This window comes from Scyliorhinus canicula, chromosome 1 (genome assembly GCF_902713615.1).
Source record: "Scyliorhinus canicula chromosome 1, sScyCan1.1, whole genome shotgun sequence".
Classification (NCBI taxonomy): Eukaryota; Metazoa; Chordata; class Chondrichthyes; order Carcharhiniformes; family Scyliorhinidae; genus Scyliorhinus; species Scyliorhinus canicula.
In genome coordinates, this window is record NC_052146.1 from 269,292,155 (window position 1) to 269,318,544 (window position 26,390).

Genomic DNA, 26,390 nt, shown 5'->3' on the forward strand with positions numbered 1-26,390 from the left:
CTCTTTTATGCAATGAAAAGGCCAAAACAGCTGATAGGCAACAGGAGGGGTACATAAACGATCAGACTTGAATAAGGATCAGGATCCAGAAGGGCACAAAGAAGAGAGAAGTAGGAAAAAAGGCAAGATGAGGCCATGAAAGAAATAAAGGTCAGGGCAAGGAGTTTAAATTCCAATGTTGGGGTACAACAAACTGTAGATCAATCAAGTCAGGGGCAATGGGTGCACGAATGAGGAGATGAACAGCTAAGTTGAAACACAGCAAAGTTCATATTAGGAGAAGCATTCGAGGCCAGCAAGAAAGCCACTGGAGAAATTAAGGTTTGGGGCAACAGAAACATACACAAGGATTTCTGTTACAATGAGGATAGATGGGAACTGTGGGAAACACAAGTTCAGGTGTGGAATGAAGTTTCAAACCTCACCAAGATTACTTAAACCGAAGGTCCACAAGACCGGACTCAGCCTGAGCCATCGTTGGCTGTCCCTCAATTCGAGGATGACATCTACTCAGGGTCAACTCTGCCATGGGTCTTTAGGTGACTGAAAAGGCTGATTTTCAACCTGCAGATTTTTGGGTACATGGGCGTGATGGATCTGGATTGCAGGATTTGCTGCCTCTTCTTTCTCGGTCACTACTCTGCCTCATCACTGAAACATTAAGACTCAAAGTAGGAGGGTGGCACAGTATTTAGCACTGCTGCCTCAGTGGCATGGTCACGTTCGATTCCAGCTTTGGGTCACTGTCTGAGTGGAGTTTGCACATTCTCCCCATATCTGCACAATTTCCTCCAGGTGCTCCGGTTTCCTCCCACATTCTAAAGATGTTCTAAAAAAAATGCCCCTTAGCATCCAAAGATATGCAGGTTTGGTGGGGTAATCGGGATAGGGCGGGGGGTGTGGGTCTAGATAGGTTGCTCTTTCAGAGGACAGGTGCAGACTTGATGGGCCAAATGACCCCCTTCAGCACTGCAAGGATTCTATGATACAGCTTGATGGACAAATTGCTGCCATTCTGAATGATTGGTTATAAATTACTCTCAATAGTTCATGTCAATGCTGCCACGCTTCAAGGAAAGTTTAAGAGTGATTTTGAAGTGTTTTTCTTGTCCCCAGCTGTAACATTGGCCATTTGAGAGTTGAGTCAACCTAAGAAAATGCTTTGGGAACAGTGAAAAGTATGGGATGAGAGCAGGGTTTATGTTGGAGGCCAGAAACGGTAACTTCAATCAGCCTGATGTTCAGTCCAAGAATTTGACTCATTCAAAACTTAATGTCAGTAAGATACTCCAAAAGCTGGTGGATAGCTGCATTGACAAGGGAAGCAGTGTTGAAAGGAAGCACTAGAAACAGTCAGCATGAATTTAGAAGCTGGTCCCATGCTCACCAATGATGTCACTGAGGCAAAAACCTGCTGATCAGGAAGATAAAGGAGCCAATGACACTGGAGTGGACTGTGAAAGGCAAGTTTTAAAAAAAGCCATTCCTAAAGCCACAAAGGAAAATATAGCAATGGAAAAATGCATGCAGTGCCACAGAACTTGGAGACAGGAAAGAAGATGCAGAAGGAGGTCAAGGAAAAGAAGAAAGGGTAAAAGCACTGTAACAGAGGATATTATGCAACTCTACCCAGTGCAGTCTCCGATATGAACAGAGCTGTAGCAAGATAAGACAAAGGATTTATACAGGGCGCCTCTGGAGTAATACATAGAGCTGATAAATTACATATTTAAAGATCTTACAAAATAAAGGAGGTTAGAGATGAGATGGTATTTAGAGGTTTCAAAAGTACAGGGTAGATTTTTTTTTTTAATTAAAAAAAAATTAGAGTACCAAATTCATTGTTTCCAATTAAGGGGCAATTTAGCATGGCCAATCCACCTACCCAGCACATTTTTTGGGTTGTGGGGGCGAAACCCACGCAGCCACAGGGAGAATGTGTAAACTCCACAATAACAGTGACCCAGAGCCGGGATCGAACCTCGGACTTCGGCTCCATGAGCAGCAGTGCAAACCACTGCACAACCGTGCTGCCCCAGGTACTTTTCTGACATGCAGGCGATGACAGCAGCAGTTCTGAAAGCAGGCAGGTGCTGCCCGAACATATGGGAATTAATAGTCAACAAGTGCGGCAACTGGGAAAGGTGATTCTTTTACAGATGAGTGCAAGATGTCACCCCCCCACAAAAAAAACTATTAATTAAACTGTAGAAATAGCTGTTAGATGGACAGATTGGCGATGGAGTGCATGCTATCAGAATTTGACAATCAGATAAAATTACTGGCATGTCACATTTCACTTTGTAGAAGCTGTGACCCTCACATGTATAGGCACAGTGGCTTAGTATTTTTTTTAATATTCTGGAGAACTGCAATACTGCTGAACCCCTACATTAATCCACTCAAAAACAAGGAGTTATTATAACCACTGCAACAGTATCTTACTTAAGATACCATTTTCCAGGCCCAATTTTTGGTGAAATAAAAAATTTGATGGCTCATTCAAAAAGCAGAAAGACAATCTGAGATAGCTATTACAGTTACATGGAAAAGTACCTTACTTTGGTGTTTGATAAGAAACCAGTTTTTGAAATTACATGTGTTTGCAGTGAACAAACCAGAACTCAAAGGGTTAATATTGTGATTACTGGATTCTGGAGAAGGAATTTAGTTATTCTTCAATGCCTGCCTTCTCTTCAAAGAAAGCCAAGAGTATATTTGGACACGCTCAGTTCTATTTGACATTCCCATATTATGGCAAATGACGGTACTCCATGGAGCTGAAGCGCCCACGTAACATTCCTTAGAGTAAGCCCATGTAAAACAAATACAACCAGCTCTTTGCTGGATTTAAGGCCAAACAACTCATTTAGGCAAAACAATTAATGCTGTAGTTTAATTTGTGGTACCGCCCTCCACAAGACTCCCTGGGAGAAAATTAGAACTTTAAAAAAAAAACGCATCCAACTGAATTCTTCTCGAAATGAGATGCTTTTATGCCTAAATTACAGCAAAGAACAGAACAGAAAATTAATTTGAAGCCCCCATCGTTTACAGATATCCACTGCCAATGATACCTCCCGATTTAACTTACTTTACCTCCAATTGACTTTAGAACAGTTTACATTTTCATACATACAATTCCTGCAGTGCACAATCCCTGAAGTGCAGGAGACCATTCGGCCCATCGAGTCTACGTTTGGCACATCGAGTCCTTCAAAGCACCACTCTACCTACGCCCACTTCCCTACCCAACCTTTGGACATTAGCGCGGCTAATCCACCTAACCTGCACATCTTTGGACTGTGGGAGGAAACCGGAGCACCCGGAAGAAACCCACACAGACACGGGGAGAACATGCAAACACCACACGGACACTCAGCCAAGTTGGAATCGAACCTGGGCCCCTGGCGCTGTGAGGCAGCATGGCTAACCACTGTGCAATTGGGCCGCCTAATAAACTGCGGTGCCAAATTCTACCTTACTGAACAATGTTCAGAAATTCTCTTTACCAGCTCAGAATGAAGTTATTCAGAGGTCATTCAGCCTACCAGGTCTTTGCCAGCTCCTTTGAAAAGCATTTCAGTTAGTCCAAACGCTCTGGTACTCTCCCCATAACCCTGCATTTTTTTCCTTCTTCAGGTATTTATCCAATTCCTCTTTTGAAGGTTACGATTGGACTATTTTCATCATCCTACCAGACAATGCATTCCAAATGCCAACCTCTTGTGAAAAAGGTTTTCCCCATGCCTCCTCTGGTTCTTTTATCAATCACATTAATTCAGGTGTCCTCTATCAACATTTCAGCCACTAGAAACAGCTTTCCATTATTTTTTTCTTTATTTACTCTATTGAAACCCTTCACAGTTTTAAATACCTCAAATCAAATCTCTTTAACCTTATCTCCGAGCAGATAAACTCCAGGTCCCCAATCTATTCACTTAATTCTAATCTCCTATCCTGGAAACTTTTTCTGTACCCATTCCAAAGCCTTCATATCCTTCCCATGCCCAGAATTGACACACAACTCCAAGCTGGAGAAGAATGGTTTTATATATGTTTAGCACAACTTCCTGTTTTTGTATGCTTCCATTTAGAAAACCCAGGATCCCATATACTTTATCAACAACTTTGTGAACTTGTCCTGCCAGCTTCAAAAGTTATACACACAAACAGGAGGTTTCTATCTTGCACCCCACAATTTATATTGTCTCGTCTCACCTAAAACCTATCACTTCACACTTTTGTGCATTGAATTTAATATGCAACATATAATGATTGTAAAGTTACACCAACTTTTGCTAGTTACTTTAAAATTAATTATCTTAAATCATACTGAATACAAGGGGTGGGGAGGGGGAAAGAGAGAGACAGAGAGAGAGAGAGAGAAAGAGAGACAAAGACAGAGAGACAGACAGACAGAGAGACAGAGAGAGACAGAGAGAGAGAGAGAGAGAGAGAAAAAGTACCATATCTGTATGGAGTGGAACTCATGCTGCCAACATTGATCATTGATTCCATACCCTTAACACATAGCACAACTGGGCTTGAGGCCAGCAAGAATGGAAGAGGTGCCAATAATAATGCCCACAAACTTGTCCATCTAAATGAGGCTTCTATATCAGACCATGCCCACTTCCATTCCATCTCCACATTCGTTGCCCAGTAATAATTCAGCAAACTCGGCAGTGCCAACCCTTCTCAACCTGCCTCTCTCCAAAAACACCCTCCTAATCCGGGCACCTTACCTGCCCATATAAACTCTGAGATCATCCTATTGACCCTACCAAAAAAGGATTTAGGCACAGAAATCGAGAGATTAGAGAAGCCCAACAGAAACTTTAGCAACACCGTAATTTTAACTGTCTGGGCCCTTCCAGCAAAACATCCCAGCTCTTAAAATCTTCTATGCACCAGTTGCATCCCCAAGTATTGGAAATTCGACCCGACCAGCCAAAACGACAACTTCTCCGAGCCCTTCCCTTGCACCCATACATTGATCAGGAAAAGCTAGCTCTTTCGCATGTTGACCTTATACCCTGAGAATGAGCCAAACTCCACCAATATCCTCATGATCCTATCAAAGGGGCTGCACAGTAGCACAGGGGGTGGCACCGTTCCTTCACAGCTCCAGGTTCGATTCACGGCTTGGGTCACTGTGGGTGTGGTGTCTGCACATTCTCCGTGTCTGCGTGGGTTTCTTCTAGGTGCTCCGGTTTCCTCTCCCAAATCCCGAAAGGCGTGCTTGTTAGGTAATTTGGACATTTTGAATTCTCGGTGTACCCGAGCAGGCGCCGGAATGTGGCCACTCGTGACTTTTCACAGTAACTTCATTGCAGTGTTAATGTAAGCCTATTTGTGACAATAAAAGATTATTAAAAGCTCGCCACCGGGTTTGTAACATACAACAAGAGGTAATCCGTGTACATTCAACAACCTTCTAATATCAGCCGACAACTTCCGCTCTTTCACGAACCTTGTTAATTCCTCACCAATCACCCCCAACATATAGTCCTCTATACCCACTGCGGGCACCTTCCCGTCCATATGTAGCAGCAATATCAGATGGTATGATCCACATTCCTCTGGGTCCTTATTCTTTTTTAAAAATGAGCGAACTTCAAGCCTGAGATAATGTGGGCGGAAACTCCCCCTTACCGATCAACTCATTTCTCATTTTACGTCTCCACTAGTAGGGGTCCCCATGCCAGGAACATGTCCTGACCAGGGGTCGTCCCAGACTGCATTGAACCCATGCACCCAGTTACTTCCGAGGCCGATCGGCGCACCCAACCCTGGACCTCTCCCTCCTTGACCATCTGGAAATCCAGTCCATCCAAAAACCACCTCATGCCTTCATCCCCCATCAGAGGCTGTACAGTCTATGGTAAAAGAGCTCAAATAGCCTTTTACCTCCCACGCCTCAAGTGAAAACCTCCCCACCACCCCCAACCAGATCTTTCATCTGACCAATGCTTCTTGCCGCTGCCTCAACTGAGCATCCTACTGGCTTCCCCCCCACCCCCCTCCAAATCCCCCATGTTCATACATCGCCGCACCCCCCCCCCCCCCCCACACACCCCCTTCCTCGTACACATAAGCTCAAACCCCATCCGGAGCTTCTTCCTTTCCAGCGCCTCCTGTGGGGTTGCCAAGCATCTCCAATCCACCTCCAGAATGGCCTCCAATCTTTGCCTTTCTAACCGCTCCACCTTCTCCCTATATGCCCGAATAGAGATAAACTCCACTTTAACGTCCCTCTATCACTGCCTCCAACAATACGGAGGTGGAAACCTTGTACGTCCCATAAAGCTCCACAGAGTTTTCGATAGTGTTACTTTATTTATTTATCTCTGAATCACAAGCCTTCCCTTATATCGATCAAATGACCACACAACCAGTTAGTTAGTTCAAAAGATGGTTTATTTACATACACAAGAGTTATCTGAACATGCAAACACAATATCTATTACAAGTTAAACTACACCTATCAGCTACAATAACCTATACTTAACTTCAGGGCGACCGACACTCTGTAAATGGATAAAGGCCTTTATCTGGATTTCACTTGGCTGGTTCGAAGAAAGTGGCTCTGTCTCTGCTGGGCTCATCCGTCGGGTAGCGATCATTGGTCTTGAACTTAGCTGGCTGTTCCTGCTGCAATTAGGGAGGCACAGGCCAGATCCAAGAGAGACAGAACACATGGTTGCGCCCTCTTTTATCCCCTGGGATTTTGCGCTCTTTGGGGCGGTCCTTAACCTTGGACCCAATAGTTCGACAGGACTCTGATTCCTCTCTTCGATTTTGGTCTTGGCAGCTGGGCGGGTCCTTAGCTGTCATTGACCTTGGCAGTTGTGCTTTCTGAGGGGTGGCACCAATCAGTCTGCGGCTGTACCGGTTGCTTGATTGGAGTTCTATTGTCCTGGGAAAATGGGCCATTGAAATGTAAATGAGTGGGGGTTTCGGTCAGGTCTGGTGACCGTTGTTTTAGATACACATTGGTTGTGTATCTGCCCGAGTCCTGGGTTGGCCATAATTCCCATGGTCCTTTGCAGGTGGCCATCTTAGATGGCTACAATAGCCACTCCAATCTTTTTGCAGATCCCGTTATCAGCCAATAGGCCCACATGTAGCCTCCACTGCGGCTGCTGGGAACCCCCGCTTTCCACACACAGGTCCACTAGATGTGGCACATGGTCTGATACCAAGGTCGCCGAATATTCTGTCCCAACTACCCCCACCAGTAACATCTTGTTCAGAAAGAAAAGTTTAAAAATTGATCTGGGAATACACCCGCTGAACATGAAAAAAAAAAACGCTTCGCCCTCTGCCTCCCATACCGCCATGGGTCCACCCCTCCCACTCACTCCATGGCCGCCACAAGAGAAGACTGATTCTTCATAATGGCAATCCTAGTACAGTAGTCCCCAGTTATACCGCGCTCCGCAATATACGGCGGGGGGGGGCTTATGGACCCCAACTTACTTGACTCATTTTAAACTCTTTTTGAAACAGCACCTTTTTTAGCTGGGATGATTAGCCGCGATGATTAGACCGATTAGCCGCGATGATTAGACCGATTAGCCGCGATGATTAGACCGATTAGCAGCGATGATTACCCGCGATGATTAGACCGATTAGCAGCGATGATTACTGTAGAACGATTAGCCGCAATGAGTAGCCGCGACCGATTACCCAGCCATAAAAGGGATACCTTTTCCAGTGCAGGTATCTTAGAGTTCAGTTACTGTCGTTCAAAATGTTTAAGCGCAAGTCTTACACAGTAAAGCAAAAGATACATTTGATAGACCGGCTTCGAAACGGGGAAACAAAGGCAAAATTATCCAGAGAGACTGGTGTACCAGAGTCAGCCCTCCGTGGGTGGGTGAAAGATGAGCCCAATTTAAGAACATATGTTGGGACAGTTTCTCAGAGTGAAGGGCTTACCAGGAAAAAGGCAAGGAACGCTAGTGACATTAACTTGGAGAAGGCTGTGTTCACCTGGTTTGTCCAGGAACAGTCTGGTGGCACCCCCTATCTGGACCTATCATCAGGACTCAGGCTGAGAAGTTCCATCACCAGCTCCACCCAGAGGACAGCAATTTCGTAGCCAGCAAGGGTTGGCTCCATCGGTTCCAGAAAAGACATGGGATAGGTGCAGTTACCATCAGTGGTGAACAGAGATCCGCCGACTCAGGAGCAGCAGCAGCCTTTCCCGACATCCTCAAGAACTACATGGTGCAAGAGGAGCTGACCCCAGAGCAACTCTACAATGCAGATGAGTCAGGGCTCTACTGGAAGATGCTGCCTGACAAGACCCTAGCTGTCAAGGATGATGCCCACAAGACTCTGGGGTACAAGCAAGCCAAGAACAGGCTCACCATCCTGTTTGCCAGCAATGCCACACACAAGCTGAAGCCATTGATTGTGGGCAAATTCAAGTCTCCTAGATGCTTTCACCACATCAACATGGAGAACCTACCCATTACCTACCGGAACTCTGGCAAAGCCTGGATGACAGCTTCCTTATTTGAGGAGTGGTTCTTCAAGTTCTTCGTACCCAGTGTCAGGGACCACCTTAGTCCCGCAACTTACCGCAGAAGGCAACACTCCTACTTGACAACTGCTCAGCCCACCCTCAGGGAGATGTTCTCAAGACCAGGGATGGGCAGATCCAAGTGCTCTATCTCCCATAGAACACCACCAGCAAGATCCAGCCATGTGATGCTGGCATCATTCAGACCTTCAAGTCTGTGTACAAAAAGGAACTGATTGACTCTCCTCTCACTGTCCCAGATTACCTGAAAGCCATCACCATCAAGGATGCCTGTTATCTGGCAGGGAAGGCCTGGAGAGCTGTGACGGAGAAGACCATCGCCAACTGCTGGAACAAGGCCCTAGGAGCAGCACTCCCACGACCCCAACATTACCCGGATGAAGAGGACTTTGTAGGCTTTACTGAAGCAGAGACCAGGGCAGCTGAGGAGAGGCTAGAGGACCACCTGGATGAGAACCTAACACTCCAGGATTGGGTGAACAGGTGGTCAGCAGCAGAGGACGACATGGCACCCACAGAAACATTCACAGAGGAAGAGATCATCGACCAGGTCACCCAAGAGGAGGCAGCAGAAGAAGAAGAACAACCCCAGCCCACAGTGGCAAAGAGCCACTCGGATGCCATCACGCACCTGAAGTGGCTCATAGCATACACAGAGCAACAGGACTGCGACCCCATATACATCTACACCTGAAGAACCTCCAGAGGCAAGCACAAGTCAAGATGAGGAAGGGGATGTGCCAGAAGAAACTCAGACTTTTTAAAATGATTTTTAAAAATATGCTTGTAAGTACAATTTTAAGTATATTATTGTATGTATATATTATTGTATATATTTTAATAAATTTAAAACTTGATTTAAGACTTGAACGAACTTTGATGTTTTTTTATTTAAAACGCCCTTCCATTCAGCAATGTTCAGCAGTCAGCGATGTTTCCTCTCGTTCATTCATTCGGATATCCGCCATCTTGGATATCCGCGGCTCGGATACAACGCGGGTGGCTGTCTTGGACCCGAACACCCGCGGTATAACGGGGGACTACTGTAGTACAATGTAACCTTCACAGAACCAATTCCTGGGTTTGCTGAAAAGATTTTAAAAACGGCAGCAGAAGTTAAGAGCTGTGCCCACCTAACCACTGACCAACCCACCACAAACAAAGAAGTTTTGCAAATCTCTTATGTCAACTAGAGAAGATCAGCCATGTCGAATGTCAAAACTAACCATAACTACAATTAACCCGTCTTATCTGTGTGGCCAATTGCCTTCTTCACAACTGTTAGCTGGGCAAAAATGTTGTATGCAGAGCTGTTACTTTTACCCAGCAATTAACTAGATAAAAAGTAAGCACACAAAGATTCCCTCACAAATAGGTTCTGCGCCCATGCACCTAATTTTTACTCTTACTGAATGGGAAACTTTGAGGGAGAAAACAAATCGATTTACACAGCTACCTTTGTTAGCCCGAGTGTCTGGAGAGATATGGGGACAATATAGAACCTATTTAACCTCCCACACAGATCCTACAGAAACTTTCACAGACGACATTAACTGAAACTCAACAAATATTGATCGAAGGTATCTAAATAGTGTGCACTAACAATGCAGAGTAAACAAAATGATCCTACAATGTCCTTCGGTGTTGGACCACATTAAATATGGATTTCCCAGCCCAGATTTATTCATAGGTGTCATCACTCCCAAGCAGTAAATACCTTTCAATTTTTCTTATGTGAGTAGGCAGAGTGCACACACTGGTGGAGCTCAATTCCTTGCTGGTCGGAGTGCAATGAAATCAAAAAGAAGTGTTAATAACACTTTCCAATTTTCAGAAAGCTGCATACAAGGCAATAAAAAATTGCCTCGAGTTTCAACATTAATCAACTAGTTTTTAAGTAGGGCAAGTGAGGGATGGCTGCTCTATCAACTTGACTGCCCACACACAGGAACAAGTTCTTTGCAAAAGGTGACGAATGCCAAGCCATTAATTTTACAAGACATCAGCAGGTAAATGCGAAAAGCAGCTTCACTTCCTGCCAAGATTGTCAATTCCAACTGACAAGGGTCGAAGTCCTTTAGATAATACAAAAAAACACACAATGATGGAGACATGAAATTAGATGGGTGGGGTGGGGGGGACAACCCATGGCTCAGGTGTTATGTTCACACAATTCAAACTAGCATTAGGAAACACTGTCCCTGATGTTCATTGGGTTGATGGTTACAGTACCCACAAGTGCAGATTTCCCAAGGTCCATGGAGTTTTAATTCCATGGGGCATGCAATTTTTCTTTCCAAGTGTACCACACAGAAGCTAGCCTAATTGCCAGGCTGCCTGTCAAATAAGGATGGCTCCAGAAAAAAAAACACATCCAGGAGCAGGTAGGTTCAGTGGTTAGGGGCCAGAGGGGCAACACGTCGGCACAGTGGCTAGCACTGCTGCCTCACAGTGCCAGGACCCCGGGTACAATTTCAGCCTTGGATGACTGTGTGTGTAGACATTGTACATTCTCCCAGTGTCTGCGTTGATTTCCTCTGGGTGCTCCACTTTCCTCCCTCAGTACAAAGGAATGCTGGCGTGCAGGGTCGAAGGATTGGCCATGCTAATTTTCCCCTTAATGTCAAAAGCATGAGCAGGTTTGCTGGGATTATGGGGTATAGGGTGCAAGAGTGGGTCTGGGTGAGTTGCTCTTTTGGAGTTCGAATGACCTCCTTCTGCACAGTACAGATTCTATGAATTCTGAGGGGAGGTTTACAAAACAAGCTCATCAGGCTTGGAGGAAATCATCTTGCTCCTCCTAGTCCTCAAGCACTTGCCTCCTTTTACCTGCCATTTTTCTAAGGTAGAAGAAACCTAACCATCAAGTTAAAATGGAAACCTTGTTAAAATGTAGGTACCTAGCCATCTTAAAAAGCTTTCAATAGCCATCCCGAACTCCTAAAAAAGTAGATTGGTCATCAGTCTCTATTAGAACAGGAAGAGAGTAGGTTCAAAGAGAATTGGGTTCCCATTTGTATTTTGACATTTTCACTTTTCCACTTGACCCAAAACGTACCCATTTTTTGAGCCAGAAATCAAATGTAAGGGCTAACATGACTTGCAACCAATAAAGGTGAAGAACATACAAGGTCCATGTTTTCTTAGCAGCCATGGAGACTAACACAGATGGAGATTTAATGATTATGGTGACCTTGCCTGTAACATACTGTGGATAAGATCAACTTGCACACCCCAAATGGTTTCTTAAATTAGCCTTGCAATTTTGCGCAGGCAAATTAAGAGTTCTAATTTTTGAGATAGCTGACAAAATTCCAGAATTATTTAGCATTAAAAAAATTAAGGCATTTCGGATACAACATTATCAGTCATGTTCCAGCAGCAGTGTAAAATAACTAGATTTGTACATGTCTTAACGGATGAAACAGTCTGTTTTTTCTTTCCTTCCAGTCTTCTTGGTCCTGCATGCATAGGCTATGTAGCAAACAAAGAAACAGTAAGAAGTCTTACAACACCAGGTTAAAGTCCAACAGGTTTGTTTCAAACATGAGCTTTCGGAGCACGGCTCCTTCTTCAGGTGAATGGAAAGGCTTGTTCCAGAAATGTTTATATAGACACAGTCAGAGATGCCCCGGAATGCGAGCACCTGCAGGCAATCAAATCATCAAAGATGCAGAGAGAGAGGTAACTCCAGGTTAAAGAGGTGTGAATTGTCCCAAGCCAGTTCAGTCGGTAGGCCTCTGCAAGTCCAGGCTTGTTGGTGGGGGGTGCTCCGAAAGCTCGTGTTTGAAACAAACCTGTTGGACTTTAACCTGGTGTTGTAAGACTTCTTACTGTGCTCACCCCAGTCCAACGCCGGCATCTCCACATCAAACAAAGAAAGGCAACCTTTCAGCTTGGTAGCTGGAATGAGAGCTCGGAGGACATGAACAACAACCCAGATTCCACAGCAAATGTATGCAAGGCGGCCCTAATTCTCCATGAGCTAACATAAGCTGGGTGTTGACATTGCTGCTCTAGAAGAAACCAGACTCTAATTACGCCATTCATTGGCATGAAAATGGCACAGAAGACCAATGTCAGCAAGGTGCAGGCTTCCCAATGAGCAACAGGCTGACAAAGACAATTGAGTCGCCAGTAGCAACTGTGGAGTGCCTCATCTCATCCCATCTCATTCAATGCTAACACACCAACTCTAAATGCTAACGCCTCAGACAAAAGAGCATTTCTAGGACTCCCTCAGTGGCATTATGAAGAACATCCCAAATGACGAGAGGCTATTCAGCCTGAGTGGCATCAGTGCAGGTTTTGGGAAGATAATGATTTAATGCTAACGTGCCTCGGTTATCACGGGGTGGGAAAGATCAATGATAATGTACAATTTCTTCTTGTGTTTTGTGACTTGAATGAACTCCATCACCGACACCTTTCAGGGCAGACATCACCACAAGGAATTATGGCATCATCCAAGGTCCTGGGATTGTAACTAACTAGAGCTGGTTTGTGATGAGGGAACACAATCCGCCCAGTGTTCTCTGCACTTAGCACAGTACAGAGAAAATGGCAACAGTGACCACTCATCAGTAGCAGAGCGAAAAGTTTCATATTTTCAAACATGACAGCCCTTCGTCACAGGTCAAAACCCCTTATACTCACCAGTACAAGTATTGATAAAAGCTTGAGTCACCAATTTCAATAATTTACGAAGCAACAGAAGCATCATTTTGTAATGATCGAATGCGCAACAAGGACTCATTTGCGACTGACTCAGCCATATGTCATTGATGGCAAAACCAAAGTTGACAAAACATAGCCAAGAAGGCCATGCAAAAAATATGGAGATGCTGTGCAAACATATACTGGATCAACTTATGTCAAGAAATTCAAACCAACTTCATTAATGGAAATCTATAAACCATATATGAAGGGATCCTTACAACCAAAGTTGTCTTCAGATGGTGACACCTGCCTACAGAAGTAAACATATGACCCATTAGGCTGAACACAAGCTGTATTCCTGAGATGAGCATCTCCCAGTCTGCACACTTGGCATTAGGAACATAGAACATAAGAACACAGAACATACAGAAGGTGGCCATTTGGCCCATCGAGTCTGCACCAACTCACTTAAGCCCTCAATTCTACCCTATCCCCGAAACCCAATAACCCCTCCTTTGGTCACTAATTTATCATGGCCAATCCACCGAACCTGCACGTCTTTGGACTGTGGGAGGAAAGTGGAGCACCCGGAGGAAACCCATGCAGACACGGCGAGAACGTGCAGACTCCGCACAGACAGTGACCCAGCAGGTAATCGAACCTGGGACCCTGGCGCTGTGAAGCCACAGTGCTAATCATTTATGCTACTGTGCTGCCCACTGCCCATTCTCAGTTTTCTGTCATGGGTAAATTAGATGAAGAAGTCTCATCACTTAGCTCGAGAAGATCATAGGCTGTTGAGTAAACAAAGACACCTGGTACTGTCAGCATCCCAGTTGAACTGCTCAAGCATGGAAAATCAAATCTATCACAACAGCTTTATGGCCTTCTCCTTTTCTGTTGGAAATTAGGCTACATACCAAGATCCAAACATCACCACACTATTACAAAAACAAAGGAAACAGAGGAGACTACAATAACAATGGGGGGGGGGGGGGGGGGGGTCTGACTCCTTACCATCAGTAAAGGTCTTTACTCAGGCCATTGTTAAAAAGGGTTTCATAACTTGCAGACAAGTCTATGTGGAAGCACAGTGTAGTTCCGTCCCAACATATATGGACATTATCTTCTCCATACGCCAGCTATAACAGAAGTGGAGGGAACAAGATACCCTCTTTACCTTACTCTCACAGATCTCACAAAGGCATTTGATACAGTCAGTAGTGCAGCATTGCATGATTTGGGGGCAAATTAGTTGTCCACCAAAATTCCTCCGTCTCACCCACTCTTTGTAGGACAACATGGATCCACTTCCAACAGGATTGAGTTGAAGTGAAACAAGGCTGTGTCTTTGTCCCCACTCGGGTTGGCATTAGAACATAGAACATAGAACAGTACAGCACAGAACAGGCCCTTCGGCCCTCAATGTTGTGCCGAGCCATGATCACCCTACTCAAACCCACGTAGCCACCCTATACCCGTAACCCAACAACCCCCCCTTAACCTTACTTTTATTAGGACACTACGGGCAATTTAGCATGGCCAATCCACCTAACCCGCACATCTTTGGACTGTGGGAGGAAACCGGAGCACCCGGAGGAAACCCACGCACACAGGGGGAGGACGTGCAGACTCCACACAGACAGTGACCCAGCCGGGAATCGAACCTGGGACCCTGGAGCTGTGAAGCATTTATGCTAACCACCATGCTACCCTGCTGCCCCTATTGCTGCCTGTGCTCCTATTTCTGATCCTCGCCTTCCCTTCAATATAGAGGCAAACTATTTGCGCAGTAGGTCTGACAGCAAGCTCTACAATCTATCGAAATTGAAAGATTAAACACATTTCATCCTGATCAGTGAATTCCTCTATGCTGATGCTACTCCCCTGATCACTCATGAAACTCAGCAACAAAGGCTCAGACTGCCTCTCCCTTGCCAGTAACCTGCTCTCCCTGACAAGTGTGCGCAATGTTACACTGTTGAAAGTGAAGACGAGCAAGACTGGGCCAAACCTGTCTGGTTTATTTGGATTCAAGACTGGACAGGTTGAAGTAGTTTCTTACACCAAATCAAACAAAAATATATGTATTACTTTGGATGAGGACACACTCAGGATTTACCTGAAAAATCCAAAGAAATATATCCCAGGAACAAAAATGATCTTTGTAGGTCTAAAAAAAAGAGTTGAGCGTGAAGACTTGATGGTTTATCTCAAATCTACCATGGTCAAATAATCCAAGTGTTACGAAAATTGCAGTCATGGGACAAGACGTTACATCTCTGTCCCTGATCACACTAAATCCCCCCCATTGAACGCAATTAGAAAATTCTGCTACCTTGGGTTCATGGTGACTGACAATCTGTCCCTTGATTAAGAACTTCATACATGCATAGGAAAGCAGCTATTACCTTTGGTTGACTCATGAAATACTCGGAATATCAAGCTCACCCTCAGGACCAAGCTGACTGTTTATAATGCCTTTGTTCTCAGCACCGTGCTGTAGGACTCTGAAGCATGGACAACTTTAGAGTTAGCAGGAAAAGCTCAATTTCCATTTTTGCCATATATGTAGCACATTATGGGTATACTCTGGCAAGACAGAAATTATAAGTGCAACAGTCCTCTCAAAAGACAGAGTTTCCAATTTTGTTAGCACTCAGTTGGCTTGGTTAGCTCAGTGTGAAAGGCGGTTGCAAACCCAAGGGCTTTCTGTGTGGCAGGGCAGCCGGATGACCAAAGCTCTACTTCAAGGGGACTTGCAAGTGTGACACAAAGGCTTCAATTATTGCACCTTGGAATCACTAGCTGACAGAGGAAAATGGCAACATCTGCTGTGGGTTGATGTACACCACCATGATATCCAGTGACTACAATGGTTTGGAAACAGATGCCAATACTGAAAACATCAATCCACAACAACACTTGGAAGCTTCAGGCGTAGTACTTGCGGCAGAACCTGCCTCGCCTGGATTGGCCTCTTCAGCCAAGGGTGTTGCATGTGAAGATATCTGAAATGGGTTTGTTTGCTGCATATCTATTATCTTTCACAGATGCGCGGGGCTCTTTGGTCTAGGGGTATGATTCACGCTTCGGGTGTGTCGCTGTCGGAATTTGCGAGAGGTCCCGGGTTCAAATCCCGGACGAGCCCTTCGATGAGTTCGGGGGCCTCACGGTAGCATGGTGGTTAGCATCAATGCTTCACAGCTCCAGGGTCCCAGGTTCGATTCCCGGCTGGGTCACTGTCTGTGTGGAGTCTGCACGTCCTCCCAGTGTGTCCGTGGGTTTCCTCCGGGTGCTCCGGTTTCCTCCCACAGTCCAAAGATGTGCGGGTTAGGTGGATTGGCCATGCTAAATTGCCCGTAGTGTAAGGTTAATGGGGGGATTGTTGGGTTACGGGTTACGTGGGTTTAAGTAGGGTGATCATTGCTCGGCACAACATCGAGGGCCGAAGGGCCTGTTCTGTGCTGTAATGTTCTATGTTCTATGTATGAAGGCTGAACTGTATATGTAACATTAAGAAATGAGGAAGACAAGCAAAGTGCTATGGACTTTTACAACCATGTTAATAGACGGCTGGAGCTTCAATTCAACATCTCATCCAAATGATGGCAACTTCAATATTACAACACTCCTAAGATGGTACTGAAAGTATGCTTGGTTTATGTGTTATTTTGAGGTAATGTTCTTAAGTGAATGGCACCAAATTTGTGATTTGGACATTGTTTTACACTATGGCCATTTCTGTGGCTGATTAATAGATCTCAAGTACATATTAACTTCAAAGCTCTGAAATTAGGAACAGAAAATACTCTCCTATTCTAGTTACTTTATATTTTAATTAATTTGAATTTGGAATGATTTAAATAAATGCCCGAGGTTGATATTTTCAAATATCAACAGAGGATAAATATACAGCAGAAAACTGCAGATCTGTTTAAAATGTTACTGAGCTCAGGTTGTGTAGCTGATTAAATTTCCAATGAGTGCAGGGCAGCCTTCTAAAAAGAAATATTAGTTTGTGGGATAGGTACTTTGCCTGTGCCCCTGAGCAACTCTCCCCCACTAAGGGGGGACGCAAAACAGCTAATCCAACAATTGCAGCAATAAAAATCAATGTTGAATAGACACTATATCAATGTGTTTAGTTGTTCAACCACTACATTATCCATGGCAGCTAAGCTGACAGCGACCTGGTCATTTACAAACTCCCCCAGCAGAAAACCTTTGTATGTTTGTTCAGAAAATTAATTCACAAATTTTTAGCAGTATCACTGAATTGTGATTTTAACCACAATTCATTCTAACATAAAAGCTACCTAATCCTTGGATTGCTGACTGGTTGGGACCAATTCATCCAAATGGCCCTTAACGTTACCCATATTAATATTAACGTTACCCATATTAATCTTATTCATGTGTGGATTTTTCACAAGTCTGATTGGAGCATGTGGAACAGGAATTAAGAGGATTGAGAAATTGGAGTTACTTCTCTCCAGAAATATAAATGCTCACGATTGCTGCAAAAACACACAAAATAAATTACATATAAAAGGAAAGTTTAACAATCCTTGTAATTGATGATACAAAGGAGTCTAAACAATACCTTGAGTTACTTTGTTAGCAGTAAACAAACTTATAAGTATTTAGGTGTTGTGACCAGTTGAAGGATCTCCAGAATATCTGGAATAAACTGGTAAACCTTCTTTCTTGAATTGTGAAACTAACCAATAATTTGGAGAGAAACATTGCAGCCCCAGGATATCACTGCAGGACTGCTAGAACCAGGTCAACTCCAGGCTGGAGGATGTTAAATGGCGGATAACATTCATATAAAAAAATATTTTTATTCGAACAATTTTTTTCAATATTACAAAAAATAACCCCACACAACACATACCAACCAAATAGAATATCAAACCTCCCCCAGCAGGTAACATTCATAACAAGTGATTGGTGATGTCTACTTCCAACACGAAAGAGTCCAACCACAGCCCACCATATGATTGAAAACACAGTAGAACATAGAACATAGAACAGTACACCACAGAACAGGCCCTTCGGCCCTCGATGTTGTGCCGAGCAATGATCACCCTACTTAAACCCACGTAACCCGTATACCCATAACCCAACAATCCCCCCATTAACCTTACACTACGGGCAATTTAGCATGGCATAACAGTCATAACATCACCCAAGCAGCTCAACAGGGGTTTGCTTAAATCACCACCATCTTTTCCACTGGACTGTCAGTGGGACATGATTGCAGTACATACTAGTTACAGGCTGAAGTGCTGCAAATGATCTAATTTCAGCATTACACCCCAACCAACAGACTCCATCACCTAGACAGACAAGAGAAAACCAACATTTGAAGACTACCACCTGAAAGATTCCTTCTAAATCACACACCACCTGGACTTGGAACATAAAACATAATTCCTCCATCATCACTGGGTCAATATTCATCAGCACTGAGGGAGCACCATCACTAACTACTAGAACTTCAACATTACAAGACTGCTGTCCACCATAATCCCTGCAGGTAATTAAGTTAATAAATGGACAAGTTCAGCTTCGCTATGATGCCACACCTGTTTCCAACATAATAAAGTTAAATTAACAATTTAAATGAATTACCTACAAGTAATATAGGAATTATAAGCAGAGGTAGGCAATTCAGCCCTTCGAGCCTGCCCCGCTATTCAATCAGATCATGGCTGATCTCTTTCTGGTCTCAAATCCACCTAACCACCTGTTCCCCATATCCCTTTAACCCATTTTTAAAAAATCAGAAATATATCGATGTGCTTCTTGAAACCATTTAATGACTCAAATTCCACTGCACTATGGGATAGTGAGTGCCACAAACACACCACCTTCTACGAAAAGTAGTTTCTCCTCATCTCAGTTCGAAAACTACTGCCTCTTAACCTATATTTGTGACCCCTCGTTCTAGATTGCTCTACAAAGGGGAACATTTGGTGTACATTTACTTTAGCAATCCTTCTTAGTATTTATATACCTTGATCACATCCCCTCTCATCCTTCTAAACTCCAGCGAGTACATGCCCAAGCTCATTAATCTCTCCTCATACAGCAACCATTTCATCCTCAGAATCAATCAACTCCTCTGAACTGCCTCTAATGCCACCACATTGTTCCTCAAATAAGGAGATCAAAACTGGACCCAAAACTCCAGATGTGGTCTCAGCAACATCCTATACAATTGCAACAAAACTTCTCTACTCAACAGTCCTTATGCAATAAACGTCAACATACCATTTGCCTTTTTAATTACATGCTGTACCTGCATACCGACTTTCTGCGATTCATGAACAAAGACACCCAGATCCCTCTAGCCAGACACATTCCGAACCTGCTTTCCATTTAAATAACTTGCCTTTCTGTTTTTTCAGCCATAATGGATAACCTCACACTTATCTACTTTAAACTCCATCGGCCAATTTTTGGCCCAATCGCCTAGCCTATCGATAGTCATCTGTAAAATTTTGATCTCCTCTTCACTGCCTGTGTTCCCACCTATTTAGTATTATCCGCAAATTTTGCTAAGTTACACACTCTGTCCCTGCTTGCAGATCATTTATATAGCAAGTTAGGGTAATGACCAAATTTCTGCTGATGTACATTCAGCTTTTCACATCCCATTAGGGACCAAATTTCTGCTGATGTACATTCAGCTTTTCACATCCCATTAGGGTCTATGATTTGAGAGGTTTACCTGATGTACAGTACCATTTAACATACCATAATTATTCTAAATCATGATTCTCGCCTGTTGATTTTTAAGCAATTAATTATTCTTTGTTTGCATCAAGCAAGCATAGTCCTGGAATCGTTGCATAGATTTGGGGAATGAGATGCTGAAATTACACAAATATGGTTAGGTTTACTGAACATCAGTACGTGTAGACCATCACGTATTCTTAGAATTTGGAAATAGGTTGGACAATTAAGAGCTGATCCAATTTGGGTAGTTTTCAAATTTGTCAAACAGGACACTGTCATAAGCTAATGACAAAAAGCTTCCCCTCCTATTCATGCCAGGAAAATGAAGGATACAGTAACACAGCAACATTGACAAGTATAGAGCAATTTAATTGTTTATTGCACTATATAGCAAATGGTTAAAACATTAAGTCAGGTGAATAATTGCCACCGAGAACAAAAGAATGTAGGAATGAGGCCTTTCAGCCCAGCTATTTCACTCAAATTGGAGCCTGTCTCAGTGCTAGCCTTGACTTAGTGATATTACACTTTTGAATCATGAGCTCAAGTTCCAGAGACTTAGCACATAACCCATGCAGTCGGACACTTTAGGAACTTTCAAGCGGTTATTGGATAGGCATATGGAGTACACTAGAATGATTGGGAGTAGGTTGATTTGGTCTTAGTTTCAGACTAGTTGGGCACAACATCGTGGGCCGAAGGGCCTGTACTGTGCTGTACAGTTCTATGTGCTAACGATACTGGAAGACCACCTGGTCTCTGGTCAACATTTATCGCTCATTCAACATCATTACAGATGTTCAGTGCATTATTTCATTGCTGCTGGCCTGCCATGTTTCTTATATTTTACTTAAAAGTAAAGCACTTTAGGATATCCCAAGGTTACGAAAGGTGCTGCATAAATGCAAGTTTGGTTCCTTCTTACGATGTACCTACTTACAAAGCAGGAAAAAATTAGCAGGTTCCTCGACAAGTAATATTACATTCCCACAGTTAAATTTAAATATTTGTACTTATTGGACAAAGCATTTGGGAATTGCAGCAATATTTTTCCAGACTACCCCACGCTTTAAGATATACACACATATCTAGTAAATATAACTTTGTGCATGTAAGAGATACAAGATTAATTAGAAATTTGAAATTGATTCACTGTTCACCAACCCAATCATGAGTTATTTACCATTTCTCAGAGTAAAGACGAGCACAGGTTATTTTTAATTTTAAAAAGTTTTGCTTAGTTTTATAGACACTCGTTAAGGATGGCAAACATAACTTTAATAATCAAATTAAGAAATACATATTTTGCTACAATACTTTAGTGTCAGTCGTTACAAAGACACAAATTTCCATTTTAGCTAAAGGAAAACTTCAAATACTCTAAATCAGGGTATGCATTATTTGCCAAATTCTTAAAGCCAAGTTTCAAATCATTGGTCTCATCTCATCTAAGGCACGTATTCGATCTCGACCAACCACCGGACATAAAGTAAAAGGGCAGAACATGAAGAAACTTATTTCTAATACCATCACAAGTAATTCAACTGCACAGAGCATATTTCAACCCACACATTCAACTGTGCTGAAATGACAGGAAATTGACCAATAAATTCAGAGACAAAGCGAACAGGTTTATACAGAGAAATAGAATCATAGTTCCTATTTTTGGCTGATCAGGTGTAATTCGTTTTTGATCAGCCATCTGGAGAGCAAAGGAAATGAACTTGACCTATTTATATCAGGAATATTCACAAGTCACATTCTTCAGTTCAAGAAAATAACAGCGTTTTTAAAAAAAAATGACTTCATAGATTCATAGAATCCTTATAGTGCGGAAGCAGGCCATTCAGCCCACTGAGCCTGCCCGACCCCCGGAAAGGGCACTCCACCCAGATACTCCGCCGCCCATCCCACTCTAATGTCGTAATCTGCACATCCCTGGACATACTGGGGAAATTTAGCAAGGCCTATCCACCTAACCTGCACATCTTTGGGGGGAGAATCAGAGCAGGGAGGACACCGGCAGGGACAGGGAGAACGTGCAAACTCCACAGTCACCCGAGAGCAGAATCGAACCCGGATCCCACCGTGCCACCGACTTCTCAAATTTCTCAGATTTTTATTTAATTTAATCCCTCTTTTATGGGATTCCAAACGTTAACCCTTCCTCTCCCCACAGATGCTGCCAGGCCAGAGTCCCTCCACCCCCCCGCACCCTTTTTGCATTTATTGTAAGTGATACTGATTCAGGAATAGACAAACACTGGCCAGAACAAAAGGGACAGTTCTAGGCAAGGGGGATAAAAAAGCTGTATGCAAACAGGGGGGGATATATAATATACAGCTGGGCCACATACGTACAATAAATAGACGTTGAAACTCAGTGCATGCCCTGCATGTAAAAGACAGTAAGTTTCCCTGCTGGGGGCTGAGGGAGCTGATCGGAGCTCAGCAATAAAATTTCGGTTCCTTGTACCCCCCTCCCCTCCCCTCTCACCTCCTCCTCTCTCCCCTCCGACAAAAAAAATCCACACGTAGAGGTTGATGGGAGAAAACACTTGGGCGATTTGCACAAATGTCGAGTTTTAAAACACGCTGTAATTGTACACAGGCATCAGTTATTTCATCAGGAGGTAGTGAGCCCTGGACCTTTTCTTCTCTCCCCCCCCCCCCCCAAAAAAAAACCAACCCGCCGCCGGCGAGAGGTATCCACACCAACCCCCTCCCCCCCCATCCTCCGAAAGGCACTTACCTCAACTCCCCCGCAAACCCCTCGCTTTCAGAAACATCTCAACTCGCAACGCTGCGAAGAAAAAAAGATTGGGAGGGATGGGGGGTGCTGCTCCGGCGGAAGGCTCGACTCAAACTCCGACCAACCGAGGGGTGGGGAAGGGGCCCAAGCGTCAGGTCCCCTGGAGGGTTTTCCTAACGGGAAAAGCGTCAGACCGGCAGCGCCATAGCTCTCACTGGCTTCCCCGGACGGTTAATGGTGATCGGGCGAACATTTGGAGGAGGAGAAAGATGGGGGGGGGGGGGGGGAACACCCTAACCTGCTGGCGGAAACTCCACGACGACCGATGATTGACAGCGGGACCCGACCAGTCGCGCGGGAGGCGCCCGTGGCTGAGGCTCCTGGCAACCAGCGGGCCAATGGGAGGTGGCCAATTGGGGCGGGGCGGGGCCTTTTGGGGGGGGGGGGAGCTCGAGGAGCAGGCGGTGAGTCACTCCAGCCCGCCTGGGTCACTCGCTCGCGCCATCGAAGCGATGTCTGTAGAAATCGTCTAGCGTCTGCAAAAAAAAGGGGGAGAAAAATAAAATCTGGGGGGCGCTGATGGTGAAAAAAAAATTCGGATCGCACTTTGCATCATGCAAAGGAAATCAGACAGGGCCAACGATGACAATACCAATTGGGCAACAGCAGTCATAAAATATTCACCGTGCGCAGAAGCCTGTCAGAAAATCGTATTTACAGCATTTTCTGCTTTTATCTCAAAAATCAGACGCTTGGCAGGAATTATAGAAGGATTACAGCACAGATGGAGGCTTGTCAGCTCATCGGATACGTTCCAACCCTTTGCAAGGACAGCTTACCTCGTCCCATTCCCCAATCTTTGCCCTGTCAGCCCGCGGTTCTTTTTCTGTTCAGGTGCAAGAGCAATTAATTCCCATTGGAAAAGAATCTGCCCCCACAACCCTTTCAGGCAGTTCACTCCAGATCACAGCTGCACACCAAAAATCGCTTCTGCGTTCACTTTTGGCTCTTTTGCCAATCATCCAGTGGCAGAAGTGTCTCCCTATTCTATCTAGGTCTCTCATAATTTTGAACATTTCTATCATATCCTCTCAACTTCTCTGAGGAGAACAAGCCCGGTTTCTCGACTCTAACCAGGTAACTGAAGTCCCTTTGCATTCTCTATAAAGCCTCCAAATCTAGCATAAAGTGTGGTGCCCAGAATTGAACACCATGCCCCAGTTGAAGCTGAACCAGTGCTTTATAAATGTTCATTATAATTTATTTGCTTTTGCACTCTATGCCTCACTTTAACATAGATAACATAGAACATACAGTGCAGAAGAAGGCCATTTGGCCCAGTGAGTCTGCATCGACCCACTTAAGCCCTCCCATCCACCCGATCCTCCTAAACCTTTTGGACACCAAGGGCAATTTAGTGTAGCCAATCCACCTAACCTGCGCGTCTTTGAACTGGGAGGAAACCAGAGCACCCGGAGGAAACCTATGCAGACACAGGGAAAACGTGCAAACTCCACACAGACAGTGACCCGGGGCCAGGATCGAACCCGAGTCCTCAGCGTGTGAGCAGCAGTGCGAACCACTGCGCCACCATGCCCCCCCCCCCCCCCCCACCACCTAAATGGCCTTTTAACCATTTTCTCAACCTGCCCTGCACCTTCAGCAATTTATTTGCATATAATCCCAGGTCTCTCTGCTCCTGCACCATCTTTAGAATTGTACTCTTTAGTTAATTTGGGGTGCAATTTAACGGGAAATAAACAGTCCCATTTCTCAAACCCTGCAGCTCCAAGAATGACCCTACTATCGAACGGGACCTTTTTGGCATGGGTGAAGAATGCCCCACCGAGACCGCGCTTACCTTCATTTCCTGCACTGATGGCTCATCAGCGCAGGACAAGATCGGGGTGCCATTTTTAAATGTCACCCAATCTCTCAATACCACACCTCGGCCTCCGGGTCTCTCCCCCCCCCCCCCCCCCCCCCCCCACAATGCCCCAATTTACTTGTTAGGGGATCCTCAAGTCCCTCTCACCCTACCTCATATGGGCAGGGCATCCCCTGGCCTGATCATTGGCATGGGCAACCTGCCACCCAGGCACCTTGGCACTGCCAGGCTAGCAAAGGCACTTTCAGGCTGGCAGTGTCCAAGTGGCAGGTTGCCTGTGTTTAGGATCGGGGGAGGGGGGGGGGGGGGGGGTCGAGAGATTGGGGCGGCATTTAAAAATGGCGCCCTGATCTCTTCCTGCATTGATGGAAATTAAAGTAAGTGCGGCCACGGCGGGGCATTCCTGGCACAGCCACGGGGCTACGCGGCCACCCTTGCAGCGGGAGTGCCAGGATATTATCCTGCCCAGAGCCCAACCTCCCAATAGCCTGAAAGACCACCCAAAATTCCTCCTTATCTCATTTAAATGGGAGAACCATATACTTAAGTCTTCAAAAACTGTACCCTCCTAGTTCTTGTCTCCAAGAGGGGAAATATTTTCTGAGCAGTTATGCTGCAACTGTACGTGACCCTGGTGAGACCACATTTGGAGTACTGCGTGCAGTTCTGGTCACCTCACTACAGGAAGGATGTAGAAGCATTGGAAAATGTGCAAAGGAGATTTACCAGGATGCTGCCTGGTTTGGAGGATAGGTCTTATGAGGAAAGGTTTTCTTTTTGGAGCGGAGGAGGATGAGAGATGACTTAATAGAAGTTTATAAGATGATGAGGGGGATAGATAGAGTGGACGTTCAGAGACTATTTCGGGTGGATGAAGCTGTTCCAAGGGGGCATAACTATAAGGTTCAGGGTGGGAGATGTCCGAGGTAGGTTCTTTACTCAGAGAGTGGTTAGGGTGTGGAATGGACTGCCTGCTGTGATAGTGGAGTGGGACACTTTAGGAACTTTCAAGCGGTTATTGGATAGGCACATGGAGCACAGCAGATTGACAGAGTGGGATAGCTTGATCTTGGTTTTGGACAAGGCTTGGCACAACATCGAGGGCCGAAGGGCCTGTTCTGTGCTGTACTGTTCTATGTTTTCGGTGCCGTTACGCCTGGTCCATGTTTGTGTGGACCAGTGCTAAACTGTGCCTGGCGAGGTCTTCCAAGCGCGGACATTCAATCCTGGTCCTTGGGAGACTCTAGCACAGACATTTTTTTTTAATAAACATTTTATTGAGGTATTTTTGGTATTGTAACAACAACAAAATAAACAATGTACATGAAACTATAAACATAGTGCAAAAGCCGTCTCCCTTCCTTACAGGTCCCACCTTTATTAACCCCCTACTCTAAGCTAAACGACCACCCCTTCTGATGACGATTAATTTTCCAAGAAGAAGTCGCCGAACAGTTGCCACCTCCGGGTGAACCCTAACAGTGACCCTCTCAAGGCGAACTTTATTTTCTCCAAACAGAGAAAGCTAGCCATGTCCGATAGCCAGGTCTCCGACTTCGGGGGCTTTGGGTCCGTCCAAGCTAATAGTATCCATCTCCGGGCTACCAGGAAGCAAAGGCTAGAATGTCTGCCTCTTTCTCCTCCTGGATTCCCGTGTCTTCCGACACCCCGAAAATCGCCGCCTCTGGACTCAGTGCCAGCCTTGTTTTTAACACCGTGGACATGACATCTGCAAACCACTGCCAAAATCCCTTAAGCTTCGGACATGCCCAAAACATGTGGAC

The 26,390-nt window shown here is 44.8% G+C and overlaps 1 protein-coding gene across 6 annotated transcripts in view; it reads right to left on the bottom strand.

The window, feature by feature from the left end:
* LOC119974288 (suppressor of cytokine signaling 5-like) overlaps positions 1–23,034 on the bottom strand; it is a 52,636-nt gene extending 29,602 nt beyond the window's left edge. For 3 of the 6 annotated variants that reach the window (XM_038813082.1, XM_038813063.1, XM_038813075.1), the window contains exon 1: positions 22,719–23,008. The gene's annotated coding sequence lies outside the window, so the exon portion shown is untranslated. The other 3 variants (XR_005462496.1, XM_038813067.1, XM_038813087.1) reach the window with 3 other exon arrangements.
* Between the last annotated feature and the right edge of the window lie 3,356 nt (positions 23,035–26,390).